This window comes from Coloeus monedula (assembly GCF_965178545.1).
Source record: "Coloeus monedula genome assembly, chromosome: 3".
NCBI classification, from domain to species: Eukaryota; Metazoa; Chordata; class Aves; order Passeriformes; family Corvidae; genus Coloeus; species Coloeus monedula.
This window is the reverse complement of record NC_138783.1, coordinates 16577638-16584130: the sequence shown is the minus strand read 5'-3', so window position 1 is coordinate 16584130 and position 6493 is coordinate 16577638.

Below are 6493 nucleotides of genomic sequence, written 5' to 3'. Positions count from 1 at the left end.
CATTTGTTTGACAGTAACTAAGGCTCACACCTACTTATGTCTTCTAGCACAGGTATTGAGTCTCCATTAGGACCATCCCAGGAGCGAAAATGCTACAACTTTTCAGCAATAACTGCCTTTGTTGCCAAAGACTTAACTTTTAGCAGGGAATCATCCATTCTGAATGATTAAAGTGGAAAGATTTCAGGTTAATCCTCTGAAATGAAGAACTAATTTTAATCTTTCTTCTACACAGGTCTGTGACTTTGAACTTACTGCTGAAGGAAAACATGTCCTTGATTTGTCCAGGCTGGACAAAATTCAGCCATGAAAAAAATCCCCTGGAATCCTGGAGGCAGTGAGAGTAGGGTAGGCTGAGGAGGACTTCATGGGGTCCACAAGACAGTAGTGGAGCCATTAGGATAAAATAACAAAGTGAAGTTCAAGTCCAGGGGCAAAGTAAAGAAAAAAAGCAATCTCCTGCTCTCTATCTCTTTGCCCTTTGGGTGTGACACCCTTAGTCACTGACATACTTCCACATTGGCCCAAGTCCGTGGGGAAATATGCCACTGGCTTTTTCCCCCACAAAACCATTGGTCCAACCCCAGGAAGCTGCAGACAGTGGAGTGGTCCTGGCTGTAGGGAGTGCAGCCATGGAAGTCAGCAGCTACTCCCAGCAGGAAGGAATGGGAACGTGTCAGTCCTTCATGTGGCCCTGCCCTGACACAGCAGAGAACCACTATCTGTGGCTGTACATATTTTCTTTGGTATGCAGATATACAGAAATATTTATATCTTGTGTTTTCATCTACTTTACTTCCTACATAAATATATCCTTATATTATAAAGAAGCATTAACAATAATACGAAATAAATGCTGAAGTTACTGGTGCAACAGCAAAATGTTAGATTATTGTTTCACTCTTCTACTTGGAAAGCAACTCTGATTTTCCTCCCAAGGATGGGAAAAGAGCATGGTTTGTGGCACTCACAGGCATAGGACAGATAAGTTTCTTTATTTCCTGCCTCCCCAGCCTCTTCATTTTGAGCAGAACTAGCCTAGATACAGTCAAGACAACTTGGAGCAAGGAAGAGTCACCATTGCTGTTTTGGTTCTTTTTATCAGTCATCACTCTCACTGGTAAAATTTCCCAGTGCCCCTGAGGAGCTTAATAACAAACGTGAGTCATACCTCTCATGTCATGTGTGGTTGGCTTCTGGCTCCTGCACATGGAGAGGAGTTGCTGTACAGGGGACGTCGGAACTTAGCCTAGGTTCCCTTCTTTGCTTTTTGGGGTTTTTTTTGGTTTTGTTTTTGGTTTTGCTTATTTGTTTGTGTTTTGAGGTTGTTTGTTTGGGTTTTTGTTTTGGTTTGGGTTTTTTGTGGAGTGTGTGGGGTTTTTGGGTTTTCTAGTGGTCATCCAGCCCTGATTATGAAAGGTGATGTTGGAGAAGGATGCTGCTCCAGGAACAGAAGGCAGCAGAGCCTCTGATGTCTTTCAGATCTTTCTTGGGCACCCCATCCCCATGCAAAATGCTGTAAGCAGCCAAAAAATCACTCCTACGCAAATGTGGAGGGATTGTCACTTTCCTAGGGGGAAATATGTGAATAACACCGCAATCTTTCTCCAAATCCTCTTTTTTTCCCCACTCAGCCACTCCCTAGAGGGCAACTGCCTCTAACATGTCTGTGAGCAGCCCTGGGGAGTTGGAGGAGAAAAGCATCATGTGATACTAGAGCAAAATTAGAGATATTTTGTTATCTTCAGCTACTTTGCTTTGCTGTAATGGGTTTCGTCTCCTTGCCTCTTTCCTCCCTGCCAGTCATTAGCAGACAAAAAGAGGTCTTTCATAGTTTGTTAGTGGTTTGTATTATTATCACCCCATAAAAGCTGATGGACTAAAATGTCTCTGCATCGCAGTGTTATGAGTGGTGGGTGTCTTTAGGCTGACATGCAGACAGGCTGGTGGCACAAATCCCACTGGTCTCCAAGGCCAGAATTTGGCTTCATTTGATATGTAAAGAAACTGTCTACTCTCATTCTTTTAAGGAATTTTATTTTCATTTCCAGTTTCTGATGAAGACAACAAGGCACAGAAGTTCTGACTGAAGAAAAATTTGAGCATTTCAATGCCATTCTGTAATGCCTCTTTTTCTTGCTCCCTTGCTGATGTCATGAGTCTTTCTGCTTGGTGAAAAAATAGTAAAAATGAAGAAATACTCTATATATACATTGTTTTCAGCTGTATTTCTCTCCTCCCATGTCAGACCTGTAATTTTTGACTGGCTTTCTCATGTCAGAAGAAATCATCACCTGGCATTAAAAGAAGTGAGTATACCAATTAGCCATCTTCAGGTCCATCAGGTGGGAAGTGAACCCACAGCAGAATGCTAGTCACGGTGGTAACTCCGTCACCTCATGCCATAGATGTCTGTTACTGAAGATACTGACCTGAAATGGCTGAATTGTTAGGAGTTTTGCAGTTTGGGCCATTCAGGTTCAAAATCTCTGCTGGCTCCTCTAGATAATCTATCATGGGCTTCATTTGAACTTCGCTTCTTTGAGAAAAGAGTCTGTGTGGCCCCAGCCCATGTCTTAGGCTGTTAGTCTATGAATTAACACTGCTACACTGCTTTTGCCATAACTTCTAATGTTCAGGGCCCTTTTCTTCTCCGGAGCAGCTGCACAATGTATTAAGAGTATGCCCAGGGTGCCTTCCCAAGGTGAGAGTCGCACAGGGCAAGGTCTGATAAACTGCAGCCTCCCTTTTTACACAACCCTGCTTCATCCAGCAAACTAGGGTTATCTCATCAGTTTGATGGCTTTAAGTTGAAATAAGGTAGATTTAGATTAGAAGTTAGGAAGAAATTTCTCCCTGTGAGGGTGGTGAGGCCTGGCACAGGTTGCCCAGAGAAGCTGTGGCTGCTCCATCCCTGGAAGTGCCCAAAGCCAGGTTGGACAGGGCTTGGAGCAACCTGGTCTAGTGGAAGGGTGTCCCTGCCCATGACAGGGGGTAGAACAAGATAAGCTCTAAGGTCCCTTCCACCCCAAACCATTCTGTGATTCTATGATCTCCCTCTTGATACTCTGGCATTTCCAAACTTTTTCAGAAAATGTCTTTCTGTGAGCACTAGACAGTGCTTTCTGCTTTCTTTCCCTTTTAACAAAAACTAGGAATAAAGAGAGTACCTAGAACACAGGGCCATACTGGTGGAACAACTCATGGTGCCTCTTTCTCCTTGCAACCTGATGCTTCACTCCTTGCATCAGCAGCAAAGCACAGAGAAGCCAGAAAAGTGCCACATCTCTCAGTTTTAATTATTGATGCAACAGGGATCCAAAACAGAAAGGCCAAGTTATTTTTTCAGTCTAGAGGAGAGCGTTCCTGCCCATGGCAGGGGGTTGGAACTGGATGATCTGCAAGGTCCATTCCAACCCAAATCATTCTATGATTCTATATTTTTCTGTGCATGTGTGGTCTGAAAGATACCTAGGATTACATTTGTCACAAACCAGATTTGCAAGGAAAATATATCCCTCCTTCCCTTTTGCAGGCCTTCAGCAAGCAGTTTTCAAGGCTTTGCTCTGAAACACAGATCTTTCAGCTACTGCAGAAAATGGCTTTAACTACTGTGAATGTCTTTGTCAGGTGATGCTGCAGTTCCCTTCTTATAACGTGTCTTACCACATCCCAACAGCTGATATGATTTGGCCAAGCTCCATGTCCTACTACACAGTACTGTTGATTTACACTAGCTGGCAAAATACATCTGATTTATTCCCACAGACACTATTATTTCACAGTTTTACACTATTATCCCTGAGGGAAACAGCCAAGCTATCTTGAGGAGTATTATGCTGGTGGCTTTGTAGCATGTATACATTTAAAAAAAAAAATCTATGGTTCAATAAAACAGTTTGGACTTAATGCTATTTCCAAACCTGAGGTTTTATACCCTGTATACATCTGGCTGGCTTTGTATTTTTTGATTTATTCCCCCCATCCTTACCTCCTTCCAGTTTTATATCATTTAGGTTTCTCCATAAGGTAGGCAAATGCCATTCATTATAAAAAAACTTCCATCTGATTGTGTCTTTTATTCTACAAAAATAGAAAGTATCTTAATTATAATAAAGCAGGCAGTCTACAATATTTCACATGCAGCTAGAAAAGCCCTTGGTGAAGGGAAGGGGAGAGAGGGAAGAAGAAAAAAATCTGAATGCAGCTAGTAGTGTCTCTGTCAGGATAGTGATAAAAGAGTCCCTGAGGGACCGTCCCTTTTCCCGCTAGAAAACAGATCCCTGTAGGCAGCCATTATCATCCTCCAAGTGAGCTAGACTTGTGCTGCCCAGCTCTGGGCTACCTGTTTGGAGAAGGTGATGGGAGGAGGCACTGGAGGTAGTTGGGAATGTGGGGAACAAGAGGAAAATTCAGCCCTGGGATCAATTGTTGTTAGTCTTCCACCTTGTGACACAGTATTTGCCTTTCCCTGCATCAGACAGGGGGTTGTGAAACACTTTTATTTTGCTCCCAAGAGCAGATCAGAGCTATCACAGGCATAACTCTCTCCTCTGCAAGGGAGATGGAGCAGAAAACAAGATTTGGGAGAGGGGGAGAAAGAGCAGGAAAGTTAAAATCCACCTGAGATTAATGACTTTAACATGTACAACATGTTTTGTTTTGTTTTCCTCTCAGGACCAGTTTCATCAGTCAGACAGAGTTTGATTAAATATCTCAGCAAAGCTATGGTTTATTCATCTAAAGCACAAATTACCCTCTGTTCATGGAAGCAGCATTAGCTGTGTTTTCTAATTGTGAGAGCAACAATAATAATAAAAATAGTAACAACAACATACATTGTGGATTGGTTTTACTTCCTCTTTTGTTAAGAGTAAGTGGACAGTATTTTGTCTGTATTGTAAAAATTCAATGAGTTTTCAATTTTAAAGATCCTTTCTGGGCTGTGTGGAAAGTGTTCTTTTTTTTGCTCTATTATATGGAATTTTTCAAGGTATTTACCAGAACCACATTGGCTTGACATTTCTCTTACAGCAGAAGAGGGTATAATGTAATTGCACAACTGCAGGAGCTGGGATGTAAACAGACATGCTGGCAGGACTACTAAGCTTAGGAGAAAGCCACCAGATCCATAACACAGCTCCAGAACTCTTGTGATGCTGTCAATGTAAAGATAGCTTCAGACCCCAATTTTCATGGGTTGACTTACTCTGTGAAGTCTGCCCACTCCCATGACACAGCAACAACTTGGACAGGGACGGCTCACATGCCTAAGGCAAAGGAGTGTATAAGTGTTTTCCTGAATTAGGGCCAAAGTACTGAAAACCTTGAATAATTGAATCTTATAAATGCCAGTTATCAATATCTCAGACCTCTATAAGTGGTAACTGCGGACAAATGGGCTTTTTAAAATAAATACCCATGTTTCTTTCAGATTTTCTAATTTGCTCGGTCCGGGATGAAGTCTGTAGTGTCACTCAGTGGTGATGAATGATGAACTGGAGTGAAGGTGGAACTATAAAAATTAATCCAAGTAAAGCTGGGTGCTCACAATCCTGCGTCTGTCTGAAGCTCTAAGGTGTGCAATAGCCCTATTTCAACATTGAGGATTGGCTGCTTTCTCAAAATTCATGCTGTATTTCAGAGGAAAAAGAGATTTAAGATCCATTATTCTAAGGGACATCCTTCGTTCTCCATTGTTTCTCATCCTAAATTTCAAGTTTAGAATTATACTAAAATAGTTTGATATTCAGGAGAAGATGCTAAAATCTGTGTCATTATGAAAGCCATTAATAGCAGCAACTGTGTCATCAAAGGAAACAAACTGGTAGGCATATCTCAAATCAAAGAATTGTTTGGGTCAGAAGGGACCTTAAAGCTCATCTCATTCCAAACCCCTGCCATGGGCAGAAACACCTTCCACTAGACCAGGTTGCTCCAAGCCCTGTCCAATCTGGCCTTGAACACTTCCAGGGATGGGGCAGCCACAGTTTCTCTGGGCAACTTGTGCCAATGTCAGTCAAATATCCCCAAGTCAGCAAGGTCCATCATGTACAGGAGGATGTTGGGGCCCTCCCCCTGCCATGTAGTCTTGAGAGAGGGGCCCTGGGGGGGGACACGGGGTTTCCCTGCCCCTGGTCAGCCTTGTTCCCCATTGGTTGGTTTGTGTTCCCCTGCGCGGGCAAGAACCCTCGAGTCCCATGATTGCCACAGTTCCTCGGCAGAGCTCTGGCCATGCGGCTGGAGAAATAAACATCTCTCTGAAACATCTATCAAGAATCTGTCCATATATATTTATTTTCCACGGGCCTCGTTGTTTGATAACATGTTGCAGTATCCGCACTGTAACACGAGGATCCCAATGTTTCTGTGCTGCCTGCAGACACTGAAAACACACACCACCTGCAGCTACTTTCCACTCAAGATGCAATTAATTTTACAAAGTGCTGCACATGTTGACCAGGGTCAGGCTTGGGCGGGAAAACCATTTTCT